Source organism: Salmo salar, chromosome ssa11, assembly GCF_905237065.1.
Source record: "Salmo salar chromosome ssa11, Ssal_v3.1, whole genome shotgun sequence".
NCBI lineage: Eukaryota > Metazoa > Chordata > Actinopteri > Salmoniformes > Salmonidae > Salmo > Salmo salar.
Genome location: NC_059452.1, coordinates 22,332,501 through 22,348,766, shown reverse-complemented (window position 1 = coordinate 22,348,766; position 16,266 = coordinate 22,332,501). Strand labels below are relative to the sequence as shown.

At 49.0% G+C, this 16,266-nt stretch overlaps 1 protein-coding gene across 1 annotated transcript in view; it reads left to right on the top strand.

Moving 5' to 3' along the window:
• The window catches only part of LOC106562196 (genetic suppressor element 1), a 220,292-nt gene that overhangs the window by 113,481 nt on the left and 90,545 nt on the right, over positions 1-16,266 (top strand).

Here is a 16,266-nt window from a genome sequence, read left to right as displayed (position 1 = left end):
GCAATGTCAGGGTATTTACACGCTTTTCCACCATGCCAGTGGATCACCATCCACTGGAATGCCGCTTGCTGCCTTGTAGGATGCTACCTCCTCTTTGATGGTGTTGGCAAACGTCTTGCCTGTGTCCTTGCTCGCAAAGATCCCCCCCCGAAAAGCTCCTTCATGGCCAAATGATTTTGTGGAGGAGATGCCTCTGAGTCTGCTCCTGTCATCTCTGTGGCTTGACCCTGCAGAGAAAATGACTTGATCTATTAAACTAACTCATTATTTATTTTCATATTTCATACAACTAGAATTGTGGCAATAACATTTAATAAAATCCAGTATTATTCCAAATCAAAAATGGATGATTGTAATAGCATAGACTAAGATTAGAGTATATTTATTATTGAAGTAATTCACTCTTATTTATTGTTTTACCTATTCAGTGGCCAGTCTCAGTGGTGAGATCACTGTATGTCCTCCGCTATAGGGCAGGGTCTAGGTGAGACAGGGTCTTGAACAGGCATGGACTTGAACAGGCAGGGTCTAGGTGAGACAGGGACTTGAACAGACAGGGTCTAGGTGAGACAGGGACTTGAATAGACAGGGTCTAGGTGAGACAGGGACTTGAACAGGCAGGGTCTAGGTGAGACAGGGACTTGAACAGGCAGGGTCTAGGTGAGACAGGGACTTGAACAGACAGGGTCTAGGTGAGACAGGGACTTGAACAGACAGGGTCTAGGTGAGACAGGGACTTGAACAGACAGGGTCTAGGTGAGACAGGGACTTGAACAGACAGGGTCTAGGTGAGACAGGGACTTGAACAGACAGGGTCTAGGTGAGACAGGGACTTGAACAGGCAGGGTCTAGGTGAGACAGGGACTTGAACAGGCAGGGACTAGGTGAGACAGGGACTTGAACAGGGCAGGGACTTGAACAGGCAGGGTCTAGGTGAGACAGGGACTTGAACAGGCAGGGTCTAGGTGAGACAGGGACTTGAACAGGCAGGGACTAGGTGAGACAGGGACTTGAACAGGCAGGGTCTAGGTGAGACAGGGACTTGAACAGACAGGGTCTAGGCAGGGACTTGAACAGACAGGGTCTAGGTGAGACAGGGACTTGAACAGGCAGGGACTAGGTGAGACAGGGACTTGAACAGGCAGGGACTAGGTGAGACAGGGACTTGAACAGGCAGGGACTTGAACAGACAGGGTCTAGGTGAGACAGGGACTTGAACAGGCAGGGTCTAGGTGAGACAGGGACTTGAACAGGCAGGGACTAGGTGAGACAGGGACTTGAACAGGCAGGGTCTAGGTGAGACAGGGACTTGAACAGGCAGGGACTTGAAAAGGGTAGGTGAGACAGGGACTTGAACAGGCAGGGTCTAGGTGAGACAGGGACTTGAACAGACAGGGTCTAGGTGAGACAGGGACTTGAACAGACAGGGTCTAGGTGAGACAGGGACTTGAACAGGCAGGGACTTGGTGAGACAGGGACTTGAACAGACAGGGTCTAGGTGAGACAGGGACTTGAACAGACAGGGTCTAGGTGAGACAGGGACTTGAACAGACAGGGTCTAGGTGAGACAGGGACTTAAACAGACAGGGTCTAGGTGAGACAGGGACTTGAACAGACAGGGTCTAGGTGAGACAGGGACTTGAACAGACAGGGACTTGGTGAGACAGGGACTTGAACAGGCAGGGTCTAGGTGAGACAGGGACTTGAACAGACAGGGTCTAGGTGAGACAGGGACTTGAACAGACAGGGTCTAGGTGAGACAGGGACTTGAACAGACAGGGTCTAGGTGAGACAGGGACTTGAACAGACAGGGTCTAGGTGAGACAGGGACTTGAACAGACAGGGTCTAGGTGAGACAGGGACTTGAACAGGCAGGGTTTAGGTGAGACAGGGACTTGAACAGGCAGGGTTTAGGTGAGACAGGGACTTGAACAGACAGGGACTTGAACAGACAGGGACTTGAACAGACAGGGACTTGAACCTTGGATCCAGTGCAGTAGATCTATGAAGGTAGTCCTGTACATTAGGGGGGGTATCTGGGGTTCAGGTCCTCTCTAATGGCAGCCTTCACATCTCTAGTGATGGTGCTGTCTTCCTCACTTGGGGCCATGGATGGTAGAATTCTTGTTTTCAGAGGTAGGATCATGGACACAGACAGTGCAGTTTCAGTGCTCAATAGGGTTGTAACCGTTTTGAGGGGGTTGAGCACCTGGAGAACCTCCTCTGCCACTTTCACGTCATCATCAGATAAGGTGACGATGTCTTTGTTTTTTCAGGGTCTTGTCTGTCAGTGCAGAGTATACAGCTGTCTGCTGCTCAAGATGGCGCTCCAACATGTCATAAGTGGAGTTCCATCTTGTTGTGACATGGTGTATGAGCTTGTGGGTCAGTAGCTGTAGCATTTCTTGCTTGGTCTTAAGCACATGAGCGGCTGTTGTGTTTCGGTGGAAAAGGGAAACCACCTTCCTGATCCTCCAAGGAGAAGGTCCATCTGGTTCACTGAGATTCCCCTTTGGGATGCTAAATTGATCACGTGCAAAACAAGCTATCTGAGGCCCCAGTCCAGCTTCTATCACTGCATTTACTTGGTTCTTGGCATTATCTGTGGTGGTTGGGATATTGCTATTGGGACTCTCTAGCTTCCACTCTGCTACTGCTCCTAGCTGCTCCTAGCTGCTCCTAGCTGCTCCTAGCTGCTCCTAGCTGCTCCTAGCTGCTCCTAGCTGCTCCTAGCAGTACCTGCGCCAGATTTGTGCCTATGTGACTCTCATAGAGGGGGAGTGTCTGTAGCACCAGACTTCACATCTCCCACTCCTCTGTGGTGTAGTGAGCAGTCACAGTCACGTAGCTTTCTGTTACCCTGGAGGTCCACTCCTCTGTGGTGTAGTGAGCGGTCACAGTCACGTAGCTTTCTGTTACCCTGGAGGTCCACTCCTCTGTGGTGTAGTGAACAGTCACAGTCACGTAGCTTTCTGTTACCCTGGAGGTCCACTCCTCTGTGGTGTAGTGAACAGTCACGTAGCTTTCTGTTACCCTGGAGGTCCACTCCTCTGTGGTGTAGTGAACAGTCACGTAGCTTTCTGTTACCCTGGAGGTCCACTCCTCTGTGGTGTAGTGAGCAGTCACAGTCACGTAGCTTTCTGTTACCCTGGAGGTCCACTCCTCTGTGGTGTAGTGAGCAGTCACAGTCACGTAGCTTTCTGTTACCCTGGAGGTCCACTCCTCTGTGGTGTAGTGAGCGGTCACAGTCACGTAGCTTTCTGTTACCCAGGAGGTCCACTCCTCTGTGGTGTAGTGAACAGTCACGTAGCTTTCTGTTACCCTGGAGGTCCACTCCTCTGTGGTGTAGTGAACAGTCACAGTCACGTAGCTTTCTGTTACCCTGGAGGTCCACTCCTCTGTGGTGTAGTGGACAGTCACAGTCACATAGCTTTCTGTTACCCTGGAGGTCCACTCCTCTGTGGTGTAGTGAGCAGTTACAGTCACATAGCTTTCTGTTACCCTGGAGGTCCACTCCTCTGTGGTGTAGTGAGCAGTCACAGTCACATAGCTTTCTGTTACCCTGGAGGTCCACTCCTCTGTGGTGTAGTGAGCAGTTACAGTCACGTAGCTTTCTGTTACCCTGGAGGTCCACTCCTCTGTGGTGTAGTGAACAGTCACAGTCACATAGCTTTCTGTTACCCTGGAGGTCCACTCCTCTGTGGTGTAGTGAGCAGTTACAGTCACGTAGCTTTCTGTTACTCTGGAGGTCCACTCCTCTGTGGTGTAGTGAACAGTCACAGTCACATAGCTTTCTGTTACCCTGGAGGTCCACTCCTCTATGGTGTAGTGAGCAGTCACAGTCACGTAGCTTTCTGTTACCCTGGAGGACCACCCGTCTGTGGTGTAGTGAACAGTCACAGTCACGTAGCTTTCCGTTACCCTGGAGGTCCACTCCTCTCTGGTGTAGTGAGCAGTCACGTAGCTTTCTGTTACCCTGGAGGACCACCCGTCTGTGGTGTAGTGAACAGTCACAGTCACGTAGCTTTCCGTTACCCTGGAGGACCACCCGTCTGTGGTGTAGTGAACAGTCACGTAGCTTTCTGTTACCCTGGAGGACCACCCGTCTGTGGTGTAGTGAACAGTCACGTAGCTTTCTGTTACCCTGGAGGACCACCCGTCTGTGGTGTAGTGAACAGTCACAGTCACATAGCTTTCTGTTACCCTGGAGGTCCACTCCTCTATGGTGTAGTGAGCAGTCACAGTCACGTAGCTTTCTGTTACCCTGGAGGACCACCCGTCTGTGGTGTAGTGAACAGTCACAGTCACGTAGCTTTCCGTTACCCTGGAGGTCCACTCCTCTCTGGTGTAGTGAGCAGTCACGTAGCTTTCTGTTACCCTGGAGGACCACCCGTCTGTGGTGTAGTGAACAGTCACAGTCACGTAGCTTTCCGTTACCCTGGAGGACCACCCGTCTGTGGTGTAGTGAACAGTCACGTAGCTTTCTGTTACCCTGGAGGACCACCCGTCTGTGGTGTAGTGAACAGTCACAGTCACGTAGCTTTCCGTTACCCTGGAGGACCACCCGTCTGTGGTGTAGTGAACAGTCACGTAGCTTTCTGTTAACCTGGAGGACCACCCGTCTGTGGTGTAGTGAACAGTCACGTAGCTTTCTGTTACCCTGGAGGACCACCCGTCTGTGGTGTAGTGAACAGTCACGTAGCTTTCCGTTACCCTGGAGGACCACCCGTCTGTGGTGAGGGCAAAAGAGGATGCAATTTTGATCTGTTCCTGTTCATAAAGATCTGTCACTGAGGTGGGGCGCGAGGGGATTTCATAGCGTGGCTCAAGCACTTTCACCATATTTTTAAACGCTTTGTTTTCCACAACAGAGTACAGCCTCATGTCTACAGCGATAAACGTCCCAATAGGTTTGGTGATGGCTTCAGCTCAGTCTGATTCTGCAGCAAAGGGCTGCTTAAATGTCATGGTGAGAACACGTGGTGAGAACCCTGACACACCAGGGTGATGGCGCTTTATGTGTGGCCATGCTCCATGTATTTCCATGATCATATGGCTTTCTGTGGCACAATGCCTACTCACCGTAATGGTGTTGTCCACCACCCTTCTTCTGTCATCATATTTGACAGGGAAGCCAAAATGCTCCCATACATGAGACTTAAATGAAGCGGGAGACTTTTCCAGTTCTTCAGCTCCTCCGCCAGCCATGGCTGTCACTGCTCTTTTTTCTTCTTTGCTTTTTGCAACGCGAGTATCCAGGATTGATTCATTGGGATTCATACTTCCAAGATGGCGTAGCAGTGCAGATGTGTTTTGTTCGTCCTCTCGTGTACTTTTGTATTTTTCGCCCTTTTTTTGTATATATTTAGATTTTTATTTTCAATCTCTTTTCCATTTTAACTCAATTATACCTTCCGGTAACCTGCCTCACCCAATGTGATACAGAACCGCTATTATTTTTTATTTTTAGACCTTAGCAAGAGCCACCTAGCCATCAGAAGCTAACCAGCTAATTTAGCTACAAGCTATTTAGTCATTGTTAGCCACTGCTAGCGGCCTTTACCTTCTGCACAGATACCAGCCCTTTTTTTAGCTTGGATAATACTCGCCAGCCTACCAGTATCGGACTGTCTCTCCACTACAACGCTGGATTCCTGCCGTAATCCCTGGACCATTACTCCTGATCTTCACAGCTACCTAGCACCCACCGAGTTACCCAGTACCGAAGCTATCCCTGAGGCCCACCTCCCGGCCTACTCAGTTGTTCACCCCAACTCCACCCAAACACGGCTAGAACCCACTACTCCACCGGATCCTTGCCATAAGCTCTGGACCTTGGCACCGGATCACCGCTGCTACCGAGTGGCTATAGTGGCTAACGCCCCATGCCCTGAAGCTAGCACCAGTTAGCCATGAGCCAGGCGCATCCCCCTGGCTAGCAAACTAAATTACTACATCTACAATACCTCTTTCGCCATCTGGCTTGGATCCTTTGTCGACACGGCGCCCCGCCGCACCATCACGACTGGTCTGCCGACGAATACTCCATCCGCTGTGCCGCCAACCGGCCTCCGTCGGACGTCGGAGCAGACGCTTCTACTAGCCCCGGGCTACTAACTTTAAGCGCCGTGTCGCCCGCGTGCTAGCGTAGTAGCGACTACTCCGCGGCCTCCCTTTTCCATCTGTCGCTGCCCCCTGGACCCTATGATCACTTGGCTACATAGCTGATGCCTGCTGGACTGTCCATTAATCACGGTACTCCATTCTGTTTATTATTTGTTTATCTGTCGGCCCCAGCCGCGAACTCAGGCTGTGTGTGTAGTTAACTGACCCTCTCTGTCCAGTCATCGCCATTTTACCTGTTGTTGTTGTTTTAGCTGATCAGCTGTTGTCTTACCTTTGTTGTCTAGCTAGCTCTCCCAGTCAACACCTGTGATTACTTTATGCCTCGCTGTATGTCTCTCTCAAATGTCAATATGGCTTGTATACTATTGCTTAGGTTAGTTATTGTTTTAGTTTACAGTGGAGCCCCTAGTTCCACTCATCATACCTCTGTTACCTCCTTTGTCCCACCTCCCACCCATGCGATGACCTCACCCATTATAACCAGCATGTCCAGAGATACAACCTCTCTTATCATCACTCAGTGCCTGGGCTTACCTCCGCTGTACCCGCACCCCACCATACCCCTGTCTGCACATTATGCCCTGAATCTATTCTACCACGCCCAGAAATGCGCTCCTCTTATTCTCTGTCCCCAACGCTCTAGGCGACCAGTTTTGATAGCCTTTAGCTGTACCCTCATCCAACTCCTCCTCTGTTCCTCGGGTGATGTGGAGGTAAACCCAGGCCCTGCATGTCCCCAGGCACCCTCATTTGTTGACTTCTGTGATCGAAAAAGCCTTGGTTTCATGCATGTCAACATCAGAAGCCTCCTCCCTAAGTTCGTTTTACTCACTGCTTCAGCACACTCCGCCAACCCTGATGTCCTAGCCGTGTCTGAATCCTGGCTTAGGAAGGCCACCAAAAATTCTGAGATTTCCCTACCCAACTACAACATTTGTCGTCAAGATAGAACTGCCAAAGGGGGAGGAGTTGCAATCTACTGCAGAGATAGCCTGCAAAGTTCTGTCATGCTATCCAGGTCTATACCCAAACAGTTCGAACTTCTAATTTTAAGAATTCATCTCTCCAGAAATAAGTCTCTCACTGTTGCCGCCTGCTATCGACCCCCCTCAGCTCCCAGCTGTGCCCTGGACACCATTTGTGAATTGATCGCCCCCCATCTAGCCTCAGAGTTCGTTCTGTTAGGTGACCTAACTGGGATATGCTTAACACCCGGCAGTCCTACAATTTAAGCTTGATGCCCTCAATCTCATACAAATCATCAAGGAACCCACCAGGTACAACCTCAAATCTGTAAATATGGGCACCCTCATAGACGTTATCCTGACCAACTTGGCCTCCAAATACACCTCCGCTGTTTTCAATCAGGATCTCAGCGATCACTGCCTCATTGCCTGCATCCGCTATGGGTCCGCAGTCAAACGACCTCCACTCATCACTGTCAAACGCTCCCTAAAACACTTCTGCGAGCAGGCCTTTCTAATCGACCTGGCCCGGGTATCCTGGAAGGATATTGACCTCATCCCGTCAGTCGAGGATGCCTGGTCATTCTTTAAAAGTCATTTCCTCACCATCTTAGATAAGCATGCCCCGTTCAAAAAATGCAGAACTAAGTCCAGACCTGACTGCCCTTGACCAGCACAAAAACATCCTGTGGCGGACTGCAATAGCATCGAATAGTCCCCGTGATATGCAACTGTTCAGGGAAGTCAGGAATCAATACACACAGTCAGTCAGGAAAGCAAAGGCTAGCTTTTTCAAGCAGAAATTTGCATCCTGTAGCTCTAACTCCAAAAAGTTTTGGGACACTGTAAAGTCCATGGAGAACAAGAGCACCTCCTCCCAGCTGCCCACTGCACTGAGGCTAGGTAACACGTTCACCACTGATAAATCCATGATAATCGAACATTTCAATAAGCATTTCTCAACGGCTGGCCATGCTTTCCTCCTGGCTACTCCAACCCCGGCCAACAGCTCCGCTACTCGCCCAAGCCTCCCCAGCTTCTCCTTCATCCAAATCCAGATAGCAGATGTTCTGAAAGAGCTGCAAAACCTGGACCCGTACAAATCAGCTAGGTTAGACCATCTGGACCCTCTCTTTCTAAAACTATCCGCTGCCATTGTTGCAACCCCTATTACCAGTCTGTTCAACCTCTCTTTCATATCGTCCGAGATCCCTAAAGATTGGAAAGCTGCCGCGGTCATCCCCCTCTTCAAAGGGGGTGACACCCTAGACCCAAACTGTTACAGACCTATTTCCATCCTGCCCTGCCTATCCAAAGTCTTCGAAAGCCAAGTTAATAAACAGATCACTGATCATTTCGAATCCCACCGTACCTTCTCCGCTGTGCAATCCGGTTTCCGAGCCGGTCACGGGTGCACCTCAGCCACGCTCAAGGTACTAAATGATATCATAATCGATAAACGACAGTACTGTGCAGCCGTCTTCATCGACCTGGCCAAGGCTTTCGACTCTGTCAATCACCGTATTCTTATCGGCAGACTCAATAGCCTTGGTTTTTCTAATGACTGCCTCGCCTGGTTCACCAACTACTTTGCAGACAGAGTTCAGTGTCACAAATCGGAGGGCCTGTTGTCCGGACCTCTGGCAGTCTCTATGGGGGTACCACAGTGTTCAATTCTCGGGCCGACTCTTTTCTCTGTATATATCAATGATGTCGCTCTTGCTGCGGGCGATTCCCTGATCCACCTCTACGCAGACGACACCATTCTGTATACTTCTGGCCCTTCTTTTGACACTGTGCTAACTAACCTCCAAACGAGCTTCAATGCCATACAACACTTCTTCCGTGGCCTCCAACTGCTCTTAAACACTAGTAAAACCAAATGCATGCTTTTCAACCGTTCGCTGCCCGCACCCGCCCGCCGACTAGCATCACCACCCTGGATGGTTCCGACCTAGAATATGTGGACCACTACAAATACCTAGGTGTCTGGCTAGACTGTAAACTCTCCTTCCAGACTCATATTAAACATCTCCAATCCAAAATCAAATCTAGAATCGGCTTTCTATTTCGCAACAAAGCCTCCTTCACTCACGCCGCCAAACTTACCCTCGTAAAACTGACTATCCTACCGATCCTCGACTTCGGCGATGTAATTTACAAAATAGCTTCCAATACTCTCCTCAGCAAACTGGATGCAGTCTATCACAGTACCAAATCACCTTATACCGCCCACCACTGCAACCTGTATGCTCTAGTCAGCTGGCCCTCGCTACATATTCGTCGCCAGACCCACTGGCTCCAGGTCATCTATAAGTCTATGCTTGATAAAGCTCCACCTTATCTTAGTTCACTGGTCACGATAACAACACTCACTCGTAGCACACGTTCCAGCAGGTATATCTCACTGATCATCCCCAAAGCCAACACCTCATTTGGCCGCCTTTCATACCAGTTCTCTGCTGCCAATGACTCGAAGGAATTGCAAAAATCGCTGAAGTTGGAGACTTTTATTTCCCTCACCAACTTTAAACATCAGCTATCTGAGCAGCTAACCGATCGCTGCAGCTGTACATAGTCCATCTATACATTGCCCACCCTATCTACCTACCTCATCCCCTTACTGTTTTTATTTTATTTACTTTTCTGCTCTTTTGCACACCAGTATTTCTACATGCACATCATCATATGCTCATTTATCACTCCAGTGTTAATCTGCTAAATTGTAATTATTTGCTGCTATGGCCTATTTATTGCCTACCTCCTCATGCCTTTTGCACACACTGTATATAGACTTTCTTTTTTCTACTGTGTCATTGACTTATTTATTGTGTTATTGGCTTGTTTGTTTACTCCATGTGTAACTCTGTGTTGTTGTCTGTGGCACACTGCTTTGCTTTATCTTGGCCAGGTCGCAGTTGTAAATGAGAACTTGTTCTCAATTTGCCTACCTGGTTAAATAAAGGTGAAATTAAAATAAAAAAGAAATAAAAAACCTTCCCCGTTCACGTGAACAGAACACACAACTGCTTTTTAAAAATAATCAAATTAACCTTCAGGCTTCAGAGTAAAACACAGCACGCATCTGTCTTGTCTTTATCTTTTCACTGCAACTCTGCATCAAGATTTAGGGAATTATTACTTTAAAAAGTAACAGCAGCAGTAAAACTGTATTTCACACAATGATGGTTAGACTTTGCAATTGATCTGCGGTTCACATGCATGCCGAACCGTGGGGGGTGGTCCATATGGATCATGGATCAACTACGGTCCGTTACACCACTAGTGAGAGGGGAGGCGAAGGGAGGGTGAGAGGGGTGGCGAAGGGAGGGTGAGAGGAGAGGCGAAGGGAGGGTGAGAGGAGAGGCGAAGGGAGGGTGAGAGGAGAGGCGACGAGAGGGTGAGAGGAGAGGCGAAGGGAGGGTGAGAGGGGAGGCGAAGGGAGGGTGAGAGGAGAGGCGAAGGGAGGGTGAGAGGGGAGGCGAAGGGAGGGTGAGAGGGGAGGCGAAGGGAGGGTGAGAGGGGAGGCGAAGGGAGGAGGGAGGGTGAGAGGGGAGGCAAAGGGAGGGTGAGAGGAGAGGCGAAGGGAGGGTGAGAGGGGAGGCGAAGGGAGGGTGAGAGGGGAGGCGAAGGGAGGGTGAGAGGGGAGGCGAAGGGAGGGTGAGAGGAGAGGCGACGAGAGGTTGAGGCGCGTTGGTATTTTGCTTCAATGACTGCAGGAGTCTGTTCCCGCTGCTGCCTGTAATTGCTTTTTAATTGGCAATTTAGATTCATGGCTCCATCAGAGAGGCGTAAATGAGCGCCCTCCCATACGCGGGGTCTCCCACCCCTCACCAGGGGGCCGCCAGGGCCCAGGCTTACACGGAGGGGGCCGCCAGTGTGTGATACACTGTGTCTGTGTGGCTAAATCAAAGTATCCGTATCAGATAGTTTTTGTTGCACAGTGTGAGTCTAAGAAATAAGGGGCACATTTTTGGGGTGAAGCCTCCAGCAGGGCTAAAGGTCAGGGAAAGATGGTGTGTGTGGGGGGGGGGTCATCCTGCAGGGTCATCCTGTCAGCCCAGCACACAAGCAGCAAGAGCAGAGTCCTCCATCATCATTAGTAACACACACACACACACAGCCCAGTAGCAGCAGGCACCGTGCAGTGAGTCTTTTGTCTCTCAGCCTGTGTTTGTCAGACAGTAATCTCTATTCATCTCTGTTCTGCCTCCTGTCTGCCAGTAAAGTCATCCCAACAGCTCATCAGTCTGTGTGTTGTACTGGCTCATTGCTTCTGTTATAGTGTAGGATGGTTTAGCAGGCTCTGATAACTGGTGTTGTCTCTCATATAGAGAGTAGGAGAGAGAGAGTGAGAGAGAGAGGAGAGAAAGAGGAGAGTGGGGGCAGAGGTCGACAGAGAGAGAGGAGTAGAGAGAGGTCTGTGGCTCAGAGGGTGTCAGTGCTCTGTGTTCTAACCCTGCTCCTGTGGACTCCTGTGGACTCCTGTGGATTCTGCAGACCGGTTTTTGGGGAGGAGGGGTGGGGTGGGGGGTGAGTGCTATCCTCCACTCAGACAAAAGACACAGGATGCACAGTCAACCATCCTCTCAACACACACACACACACACACACACACACACACACACACACACACACACACACACACACAAGAGGCATCTGCTAGCCTCTGAGACTCGACCAAGTCTGTGCGTGTGTGTGTGTGTGTGTGTGTGTGTGTGTGTGTGTGTGTGTGTGTGTGTGTGTGTGTGTGTGTGTGTGTGTGTGTGTGTGTGTGTGTGTGTGTGTGTGTGTGTGTGTGTGTGTGTGTGTGTGTGTGTGTGTGTGTGTGTGTGTGTAAACAACCTGAGGAAGAGAGAGCACCCAATCAATAGCAGTAGTGTAACTTGGCCACCAGAGGGCATGTTATATTCTATTTCATATATTGTTTCTTTCTTTGTTTTAGATACAGTATAACAGCTATTGTACTATAATATAGAGGAATCATTTAGACTCTTTAGACTCTTTTGACTCATCACATACTCTGCTGCTACTGCTGTTACCTGTTACCTAGTCACTTTACCCCTACCTATATGTACAGTTGAAGTCAGAAGTTTTCATACACTCCAACAATGGTTTACAGACAGATTATTTCACTTATAATTCACTGTATCACAATTCCAGTGGATCAGAAGTTTACATACACTAAGTTGACTGTGCCTTTAAACAGCTTGGAAAATTCCATAAAATGATGTCATGGCTTTAGAAGCTTCTGTTAGGCTAAGTGACATCATTTGAGTCATTTGGAGGTGTACCTGTGGATGTATTTCAAGGCCTACCTTCAAACTCACTGCCTCTTTCCTTGACATCATGGGAAAATCAGAAGAAATCAGCAAAGACCTCAGAAAAAAATTATAGACCTCCAAAAGTCTGGATCATCCTTGGGAGCAATTTCCAAACACCTGAAGGTACCACATTCATCTGTACAAACAATAGTACGCAAGTATAAACACCATGGGACCACGCAGCTGTCACACCGCTCAGGAAGGAGACGCATTCTGTCTCCTAGAAAGGAAACAGGTACAAAAGTATCTATATCCACAATAAAACAAGTCCTATATTGACATAACCTGAAAGGGCGCTCAGCAAGGAAGAAGCCACTGCTCCAAAACCACCATAAAAAGCCAGACTATGGTTTGCAACTGCACATGGGGACAAAGATCGTACTTTTTGGAGAAATGTCCTCTGGTCTGATGAAACAAAAATAGAACAGTTTTGCCATAATGACCATCGTTATGTTTGGAGGAAAAAGGGGGAGGCTTGCAAGCCGAAGAATACCATCCCAACCGTGAAGCAAGAGGGTGGTAGCATCATGTTGTGGGGGTGCTTTGCTGCAGGAGGGACTGGTGCACTTCACAAAATAGATGGCATCATGAGGCAGGTAAATTATGTGGATATATTGTATGTAAACTTCTGACCCACTGGAATTGTGATACAGTGAATTATAATCTGTCTGTAAACAATTGTTGGAAAAATGTCTTGTGTCATGCACAAAGTAGATGTCCTAACAGACTTGCTAAAAATGATAGTTTTGAGCAAGGCTGCCTGTTATCAACACTAGTCAGGCTCATATTAAAACAATGAAAAGACATTCTTCCCAACACTGTGGGTTCATGATTGAATCAAGATGCATCAGAACAGCCGGATGAGAGGCAGAGAAAACACACAAATCCTCTTTTCCTGGTGGCTCTCTAACAGATGTTGTTTAAAAATAAACGCTGCCATTTCACGGTGGTGACTAGCGAGGAGACAGACAGACAGGCAGGCACTGCCACACCAACGTGCCACACCAACGCCTCTCTCCTTGATTTACAGGGATATTAGGGGCTAGGTGTGGCTAGCTCTGTTCATTCTGTGCTAATACGTAATATGGCGCTCAGTGGGAGAGGGGGAGAGATGGGCTCTGTGTGTGTGTGTGTGTGTGTGTGTGTGTGTGTGTGTGTGTGTGTGTGTGTGTGTGTGTGTGTGTGTGTGTGTGTGTGTGTGTGTCAGCAAGCGAGGGCGAGATAGGCTAGATGTCAGCAGCCCTTCCACAAATAACAGCAGAGTGCCTGCTAATAGGCAGGTCTGTACTGTCTCCAGACAGCCACCGTTTACCCTCCATGGATAGAGATGAAGGAAGAGAGGGAGGGAGGAGGAGGCAGAGAGAGGGTGGAGGAGGGTGGAGGAGGATGGAGGGGGAGCGGGATGGAAGCGTCTTGCGTTTTCCTGGCCTCTCTGATTTTGAGTTCTTTTGACATATCTGAAGCACTTTTCCAGTTGGCTGCTCATCGGGGAGGGAGAGCCCACCTCCCTGACGCTAACACAGCCATTAGGGCAGGAGGGGGGACTGGGGAAACGGGGCTTGGTGTGGGGGTTTGGGGCGAGGGACAGGGGCCACTGTGCCTGGCTGCTCAGTGAAGCATGTTTAACAACGAGGGGCGAACATTAGAGGCATTTAATATGAACTGTTAGTGTGTCAGTGTCACCCCAGGTCATTGGCTGGGAGAGGGGGTGGGGGTAATGGGACAGGGCGTTGGGGTAAATGGGACTAAATCGGTTGTGTTTTCTCAGTGACAGTGGAAAGAGACACACACACACACACACACACACACACACACACACACACATACTGTACACACACTCAAACATACTATACACACACACAGTGATGTAGAAAAGCCCACCTCTATTCCCAGGGATCCTTGGGGTTAATTTAGCAGGACAGCTTCCTCCCTCCTTCCCCTGCCTTTGTAAGTGTTTTAATAGCAACAGTACCTAGCTCTTACCTCTCCTATTATCTGGTGTGTGGGGAGAGGAGGGTGTAGAAGAGAGGGAATAACCACTCTCTCATCCCTGGACATTCTCTACCATCATCCTCTCCCTACCTCTTTCTACCCCCTTCCTTCTCCCTCTTCTGTTTCTCTCCAAGAGCCCTTGAACCCAGCCACTCACATGGTGCTTTTCTCCCTCTCCCTCTCTCCATACCCTGGACTAAATACTGTTCTTCTCCCTCTCTCCATACCCTGGACTAAATACTGTTCTTCTCCCTCTCTCCATACCCTGGACTAAATACTGTTCTTCTCCCTCTCTCCATACCCTGGACTAAATACAGTTCTTCTCCCTCTCTCCATACCCTGGACTAAATACTGTTCTTCTCCCTCTCTCCATACCCTGGACTAAATACTGTTCTTCTCCCTCTCTCCATACCCTGGACTAAATACTGTTCTTCTCCCTCTCTCCATACCCTGGACTAAATGCTGTTCTTCTCCCTCTCTCCATACCCTGGACTAAATACTGTTCTTCTCCCTGTCTCCATACCCTGGACTAAATACTGTTCTTCTCCCTCTCTATATACCCTGGACTAAATACTGTTCTTCTCCCTGTCTCCATACCCTGGACTAAATACTGTTCTTCTCCCTCTCTCCATACCCTGGACTAAATACTGTTCTTCTCCCTGTCTCCATACCCTGGACTAAATACTGTTCTTCTCCCTCTCTATATACCCTGGACTAAATGCTGCTTTTCTCCCTCTCTCCATACCCTGGACTAAATACTGTTCTTCTCCCTGTCTCCATACCCTGGACTAAATACTGTTCTTCTCCCTCTCTATATACCCTGGACTAAATGCTGCTTTTCTCCCTCTTTCCATACCCTGGACTAAATACTGTTCTTCTCCCTGTCTCCATACCCTGGACTAAATACTGTTCTTCTCCCTCTCTCCATACCAAGGACTAAATGCTGCTTTTCTCCCTCTCTCCATACCCTGGACTAAATACTGTTCTTCTCCCTGTCTCCATACCCTGGACTAAATACTGTTCTTCTCCCTCTCTATATACCCTGGACTAAATGCTGCTTTTCTCCCTCTCTCCATACCCTGGACTAAATGCTGCTTTTCTCCCTCTCTCCATACCCTGGACTAAGTACTGTTCTTCTCCCTGTCTCCATACCCTGGACTAAGTACTGTTCTTCTCCCTGTCTCCATACCCTGGACTAAATACTGTTCTTCTCCCTGTATCCATACCCTGGACTAAATACTGTTCTTCTCCCTGTCTCCATACCCTGGACTAAATACTGTTCTTCTCCCTGTCTCCATACCCTGGAGTAAATACTGTTCTTCTCCCTGTCTCCATACCCTGGACTAAATACTGTTCTTCTCCCTCTCTCCATACCCTGGACTAAATACTGTTATTCTCCCTGTCTCCATACCCTGGAGTAAATACTGTTCTTCTCCCTGTCTCCATACCCTGGACTAAATACTGTTCTTCTCCCTGTCTCCATACCCTGGACTAAATACTGTTCTTCTCCCTGTCTCCATACCCTGGACTAAATATTGTTCTTCTCCCTGTCACCATACCCTGGACTAAATACTGTTCTTATCCCTGTCTCCATACCCTGGACTAAATACTGTTCTTCTCCCTCTCTATACCCTGGACTAAATACTGTTCTTCTCCCTCTCTATATACCCTGGACTGAATGCTGCTTTTCTCCCTCTCTATACCCTGGACTAAATACTGTTCTTCTCCCTCTCTATACCCTGGACTAAATGCTGCTTTTCTCCCTCTCTTCATACCCTGGACTAAATGCTGCTTTTCTCCCTCCCCCTCTCTCCATACCCTGGACTAAATGCTGCTCTTCTCCCTCTCCATACCCTGGA